The sequence below is a fragment of the Archocentrus centrarchus genome, chromosome 15 (assembly GCF_007364275.1).
Source record: "Archocentrus centrarchus isolate MPI-CPG fArcCen1 chromosome 15, fArcCen1, whole genome shotgun sequence".
Taxonomy (NCBI): Eukaryota; Metazoa; Chordata; class Actinopteri; order Cichliformes; family Cichlidae; genus Archocentrus; species Archocentrus centrarchus.
The window spans coordinates 24,499,783-24,507,753 of record NC_044360.1 but is presented as its reverse complement, the minus strand read 5'-3'; positions in this window follow the sequence as shown (position 1 = coordinate 24,507,753).

The window sequence follows — 7,971 nt, the reverse complement described above, 5'->3', positions numbered from 1 at the left end:
AAGTATATGTAACAACAAGATTGATCAGTTTCACCCAAACCCAGCCGAGGAGAGAGCTAATCAGGTGAAACACCTGTGTGCATGGAGCCTGCTGTGTAGGGACTTCAAAGGGATGAGATAAGGAACTGGCTATTTCAAAAGCTGCAGTTATGTAGCTCAGACGGAAAAAGGATTAGACAGAAAAGGATCTGCCCTTTGAGGGAGCTTTAAAAGAGCCACGTAATCAGGCTCCAGCTGTAAAAGCTAATACCCCCTAATAAATACACACAGACCTGGTGTCAGTGAAAAGGTAAATTTTATCTGTAACACTCTATATAAGGCAGAGGCATGTGAGGTAGAATGAGTTTGATTAGATTTTACTGGTGAACTAGTAGCCAAGTTGGTTGAACTAGCCCGTAATGGTGAAGCTACCTTTGACAAATTTTCAGGAACTAACTGCTGTAACCTTCAGGAATTTTATGGTGAAGCATTAAAAAATGTGATAAACACCAAATAGCTCGTCAACAATACATGCAGAATTTCTAAAATTTTACATTAGCTGTATTTTTTTTTTTAAAGCTACATGTAAAACAAACTTTTTAAATTGCTTTAAATGTTCTAATCTTTGCAACAACAAACCAATGCACGGTTGTTATAAGTCCCACAGGGACTCTGTTTGTCTGCAGGCGGTTAAAATACAGAATCATCCCCAAATAGGAGGCTGTGCATTCAGTGGCAGACTGCAGTGCCAGGGTAAATCAATGCGTTTGCTTTACTTAAGAAGAAAGTACATCTCAGAGTTAAATCAAATTATTTTATCTCACCCACTTTAACCCCCCCCCCCTCCCAAAAAAAACAAAAAAACAAACAAAAAAACAACTTTCTGCTTGCAGTGTTTGACAGATTAATATCACTGAGAAGATTCGTATTCCAAGTAACTATTGTCTTATCTGTGGAGCTGAGGAATCTGATCCAATTATGAGCAGAGACAATGGAGTAATTCACAGTCACGCTCTGTATGTGTGGATCCCAGTATGCATGCTGTGTGTAAATATAGCCTGTAAATAACATTGTGAAAAATATACATAGATTACAGCCATTTTTTTTTCATAAACTCCTCATGCTTGCTCAGACGGAAAAAGGATTCACCCAAATAAAATGACAGTGTAAAAGTTTGGCATTTCAGCTCTCAATCACTTTTTCCTGTTTCCCTCATAAACCAGCGATTTATCCACCCCAAAGTAAATCCCTCTCTGCTGTAGCTGTCTGAGAACTTGCATTACAATAAGACAAATGGATGACACTGTGACAGACTTACAAATCAAATAAAACCACTGTAGGCCTCGGCCAGACAAAACGAGCTCATTCCTATTCTTGTCGCAGTTTAATATTTCATCGCTGTGTGCCATTTTCAAAGGCAGAACTAATATCTGACATTAATTACTAATTTCAGTGATGGCATTAGCACTGATAAGTGTGATGATGATCAGATTAGTCAAGCTGTGTTATTCTTAAAGACCCACAGCAGGACTGTAAGCATCCAAAAATAGAGGACGCTGACATGGTATTTCACTGAACTCTCTTGTTATTATCACTGGACGAGATTCCATAAACAGTTGCACCTTCAGCTAAATATATTCTCATATATTATACTGCTGTTGTTGGGCAATAATTTTTCACTTGATTCTTTTCAAGTAACACCTCAAGGAAAACAGGAAAAAAGTCCTGTTTCACTTGGGAATGATTGTACATTCTCTAAAGTGATATTTGGATTGATGCTGAGCTTTTTTGTCTTGTGTATTGAGGTGATTTGGTAATGATGCAATCGGATTACTGACAAAAGTGCTTAGAGAACACCTGCTTTTCCAGTAGCAGACAACAGATAACTAAAACTAATCTTCAGGAACCTTTGACCTAGAATCGATCACATGTCAAGCCCTTCTACAGGTTTTCTTTTTGTTTTTTGCTGCTGCTAATCAATAAACTTTACTCCTGAGCCCAGAGAGAAATCTAACCATGACCCGCGTTGCAATTTATGAAAGTTTTATTTGAGTTTTGACAGCTGACATTTGAATCCTAGCTCCGTCTCGCCAACTGAAGATGCTTGTCATCTTCAATTAAACTGTTTTCTCTTTCCACAGGCTGTCAGAGCTTTAAATGGAGTAGATGAAGGGTATGTTTCATTTGAACAGGTCGTTGCTTTCATGCTCATTTAGAATTGCCACGTGGCCTCAAGTTCTTCCTTTGTGTTAAAAATAAATTTGTTCAGGTGTGGTGTGCGCTTGATCCAGTGTCTCTAAAACAAAACTGCACAGCATACTACCAGAAATACAGTCCTGGTTAAAAAAAAAAAAAAAAAAGAAAGAAAGAAAGTACTATGAGGATTTGGGGCAGGCTGGGGCTTCTTCTTCTGTTTTTTCTTTCTATTCTCTCACTTTCTGTTTTCTCTTACTGTAGGTGGAGATGTGGCCAGAATATCTGTGCTGCTGCCCATGAGCAGAGCGACCCTTTCCTGAGATTGCTCTCACACACCTGCAACTCATTACCTTCATCAGTGCTGTGGCAGTAATTCTCCGCTCAGTAACCCCTCTGTCTTGTCTGCTTCCTAGTTACCTTCCTGGAGTTCCTGCCTCCCTATCTGAGAAACCTACATACTATCCCTTCTGGAGTCTTAGGCCCATAGCCAGACTAGTACAGCAATGGCACACGGGTTTTGTGAATCTCTTAGGAAACAGGGTCTTACCTGAAATCTGCCTGCCTGCCCACTCTCCAAGTCCTTCTCTTCATCTCTGAGCTTCAGCCTGTTCACCAGCTACCCCTCTCATGGCTCAACATTAATCACTGACGAGTAAGGACCTTCGGTTTATATCCACTGAGCTATTGCAGCCCTCCTCTCATCACTGGCATTTGTTCACTTCTGTTCTCCCTCTTCTTCATCCTCCTTGAACACCACCACTGCAGTTAGCCATCACCTGAGGATCCACCTGTCCTTTAGTCACACAAAATCCTGTTGTAAATAAGACTTTTAAACTTTTCATCAGTTTTCGGAGTCTGTGCCTTCGGTTCTTTCTTTGTAAAATCATTACAAGTACACCCTCTTTCACTTCCAAGGACATGATAAAAATAGTCCATCCTTAGTAACAGTCCTTAGCAGGTCTTAAAATTTGATAAATACAACCTGAGATTAACTACACAACATTTTACACTCTCATTGTTTTTTTTTTTTTAACAAAAATTAAGCCAAAATGCAGAAGCAGTGTGTGAAAAACTAAACACATTCTTGCTGCTTCCATAGGAATTAAGAGAATAAGTAGCAACCAGATGCTGATAATTAAATGGAGTTGATTAAACTTAATCCTTCAAAAATACTTTATATTTTACATCCATGGACTATCAACTGAGATCGTTGGGGGACACCAAGAATAATTTAGTCTGGGAAGCAATCACAAAAGCATAACAGCAAAATGTATTTCTTCTTAAAGCATTATTAAATAATGTCATCTAAAGAAAAACATTTTTTTATTTTTTAAATTATTTTTGCAAAGTTACAGTTAATATGCATAATTTATAAAAACAAAAATCTTTAATACAACTTGCAGCTTTTACTCAAAGTACAGTCCATATTATTATTATTATTATTATTTAATTAAACCATGCTTTGACTCTGGTATCACTTAGTTTTCAGCTATTCCAAGTAACCACTATTTGTGTTGTATTTACACACTGCAACCAGACAGGGTCATGTAGACACCAGTATAAAATGACTGACATAAACACACACCCAGCCAGCTGGGTCTGCTCTGGGGTCTCCTCACCTCACCATGTGCTCCTCCTAGAACATGACCAAAACACATCACCTAGGAGGCCCCCAGGAGTCATCCTGGTCAGATGCTCATAGCACCTCTTGCTCTTTTGGATGAGGTGGTATGGCAGCTCTACTGAGTCTGTCCCCAACTATGCTCCTCTAAGGGAGCACCCAGACACCCTTCACTGCTTTTATTCAGTCAAATTTTTTCAGTCACTACTCAGAGCTTGTGACTACAGGTGAGGGTTGGATTGTAAATCAACCTATAAATCAACCAGCTGTCTTAGATCGCGTAGATCCCGCAACATCGTCAATGTTCAGATACATCCCCATCTCCATGGCATCATTCTCTTTTTAAAATGACTGACTGACAGTGTCCCCCCGATACTGAGTGTTACTTAATATTTGCCATGGGTCCTAAATTAAAATGAACAAATAGTTCAGTTTAGTAAATTATTGGGTGGTTTTGACTCACTGATCCCAAAACATATTTATTTTTGAAAAGCACTAATCAAAGTGGAAATGGAAAAATGATGCCACATCATTAGGAACAAAGTGACTGACTGAAAAAGTCATAAAACGATTGGAATTAAAAAAAAAAAAAACATGACAATTATGACAAAAATTATACTTCTGGCATCTGCATGAGTCCCAGATGTGTAGGATGAGGGTTCATCGATCATCAGCGAGTGTGAGCACCTCTATAAAAGCAGAAGTTTTGACAGTCTGCTAATCTGGAGCTTTAAGGTGTGTAATAACACAGTGGAAGAAAGATATCAACAGTGAACTCAACTGTTGTTGCCCATCCGTCTAGGAAGAATTATCAGGCCATTCCCAAACAATCTGAAGTCCATCATTCCACACTGAGAAAGATTATTGACAAGTGGAGAACATTCATGACAGCTGCCAATCTTCCCAGGAGTACAGATCTCTGAGCAATGCACAGAGAAACTGCAAAAAACTCGATCATCTCATCTCATCTCATCTCAGACTGAAAAGGCATCAGTTGGCATGTTAAATATTAAAGTTCGTGACAGTTCAATGAGAAAAAGACTGAACAAATGCGACTTGTTTGGAAGGGCTGCCAGGAGAAAGCCTCTTCTCTCTAAAAAGAACATGACAGCACAGCTTAGGTTTGCAAAGTTGTGTCTGTACAAACCACAAGACCTTTGGAACAGTGTCCTTTGGGCAGATGAGACCAGAGTAGCTATGTTTGGCCATAATGCACTGCAGCACGTTTGATGAAAATGCTGAAACACATCATATCAGCTCTCACCGATCACACCAACTGTCAAGCACGGTGGTGGAGGGGTGATGATTTGCACTTGTTTTGCAGCCACAGGATCTTGGCACCTTGCAGTCATTAAGCTGACCAAGAACTCCTTTGTATGCCTAAAGTATTCTAGAGTCATATGCGAGGCCATCTGTCTGACAGCTAAAGCTCGGATAAAACTGGCTCATGTAAGAGGTCAATGATCCCAATCACAGCAGCAAATCTACACCAGAAGAGTTGAAAAAAAGAAAAGGTTTAAGGTGTTGCAATGGTCCACTCAAAGTCCAGACCTCAAACTGATTGAAAGGCTGTGGTGGGACCTTAAGAGTGCTGTGAATAAACAAATGCTTGCAGATCTAAATGAACTGAAGCAACACTATAAAGTAGAGTCGGCCAAAATTCCTCCACTATGATGTGAGAGACTCATAAAGTCATACAGAAAACAAGTACTACCAGTTACTGCTGCTGAAGGTGGTTCTACAAGTTACTGAATGGTGGAGTGTTCTGAACATCCTGCTTCTGCACTTTGGCTTAATTTTTGTTAGATAAATAACGACATGGTGTAATATGTCATGTTGTTGTTCGTCCGAGGTTGTATTTAGCTAATTTAGCTAAGACCTGGTAAGAACTAGAACATTTTTACCCTGATATGCAAAACCTTGGAGTTGACAGAAAGTAAATGTTCTTTTTTTTTTTACCATGGCTGCATAAAGCAATAGTCAAAAACTGCAGTTTTGCCCTGAAGCTGTTAATGTCTTCAGAAGATGTAAATTTGGACTTAAAAACTTCAGAGTTCATTTTTATTTTCTTTATGTTATTTCAGATTTGTTTTTTGTTTAATTCAGTTTCCAGTGTGTGTGTTTGCAAAAGTTTAGTTTTAGCTTAGTTTTTATTGGTTTCAGTATTTGCGTCAGATATTATTATAATTATTATCGGTTATGAAGAAATACAATTCCACTGGATAGTCTGGTGTATGCTGTCTAATATTTGCCTAAGGTGTTTTATAAATTCCACTTACAGTAAGTGATTTAAATCAAGCCTGGTCCTCTCAATGGTGCAGTTTTCTGTCAGCCTATTTCAGAGGTTCAGTTGTATTCATTTAGAAAAGGGATTCACAGCCGTTTGGTTACTGTGATCCCTTAAACACTGTAAAGAAATCAATACAATTAAGTTTTTGTCACAAAGTGCACGTTGCTGAGTAGTTCATCTGAGGAAAAATTTGCCCTCATTTTCGCCCTCACTAGTTACTAGAGACCTGATGTGGTAAAAAAGATTGCATTTAACATGCAACAAATTACACTTTAGTGATCATTTCAGCACCACTCAGATTCAGCTTGGGATCTGGTTATGAAGCAATGCAAAAAGTGGGACAGTTTAATTCAGTTCAGTTCAGTTCAGTTTAGACTTTAATGGCATGAAAGTTTTAACTGCCAAAACCAGTTACATGAACATGTATACTGTACATACCTAATGGCAGTCAGGGTGCCTCTGCCTAGACTTCAGAGGTCTGTGTGTCCATCCATGGGTATGCCTCCCAAATCAATCAGGTTTCACTAACAGCATTAGTGAAGTTACAAATAATCTTCTCAGGGCCTCTGACATATCTCTAAAAATAGAAACAGCTTGTCTCAGAGTGATGCTGAAAAGCAAATTCATGCATTTATTACCTCTAGGCTGCACTATGGTAGTACCGTATCACCCCAATAGAGCACTTTGCTCTCAGACTGCTCACTTATTCGTGGTTCCTAGGATATTTAAAACTAGAACGGGAGGCAGAGCCTTCAGCTTTCAGGCCCCTCTTCTGTGGAACCAGCTCCCAGTTTGGATTTGGGAGACAGACACGCTCTCTATTAAAGCTTTCCTTTATGATCAAGCTTATAGCTAGGGGCTGGATCAGGTGACCCTGAACCATCCTTTAGTTATGCTGCTATAGGCCTAGGCTGCTGGGGGGAGGGGTCCCATGATGCACTGAATATTTCTTTTTCATTAACCTATTTTTACTCTGCTCATATACCACCCTTAAATCACTAGTTATTATTAATCTCTGGCTCTCTTCCACAGTATATCTTCTGTCCTGTCTCTCTCCCCTCACCCCGAACCATGCGTGGCAGATGACTGCCCCTCCCTGAGCCTGGTTCTGCAGGAGATTTCTTCCTGTTAAAAGGGAGTTTTTCCTTCCCACTGTCACCAAGTGCTTGCTCGTGGGGGGTTGTCTAATTGTTTGGTTTTCTCTGTAATTATTGTAGGGTCTTTTCCTTGCAATATAAAGTGCCTTAAGGCAACTGTTGTGATTTAGTGCTATTTAAATAAAATTGAATTGATTTGAATTGAGACCATCCCTACCATCACTTCTTCTGTCCAGCTCTCCTATAGTAACTGTCTCCTGGAATTTCTTCCATGCTCTTGAGACTTTGCTGGGAGACACAGAAAACCTTCTGGCAATGGCACAAATTGATGTGCATCCTGGAGGAGTTGGACTACCTGTGCAACCTCTGTAGGGTCCAGGTATCACCTCATGCTATGAGTAGTGACGCTGACCCTTGCCAAGTGCGAAACTAGTGAAAAAACAGTCAGAAAAGATGAAGAGGGAAAAATGTCATTCCTGTTTTGGGGGTTGTCTCATTGTTGTGCATCTGTTGTTAATTTTATTAACTCCAAAGCAGCTGAAACTGATTAACAACCCCGTGTGCTACTAAACTGACCGGATCCCAGAGGTTTAACTGACTTGATGCTTATACTCTTATTAAAAAGCGTTCCTTTAATGTTTAATTAATTTAATGTGTACTGGAGGGTGCTCATGGGTTGTTGAATAGGCAGAGGATGAACATGTACTGTATGGTATTAAACATGTAAGAAAGTCTTGAACTTCAAAACTTTTGCTTCGCTTGCTCGGATTATTCCATTATCTTGCCAG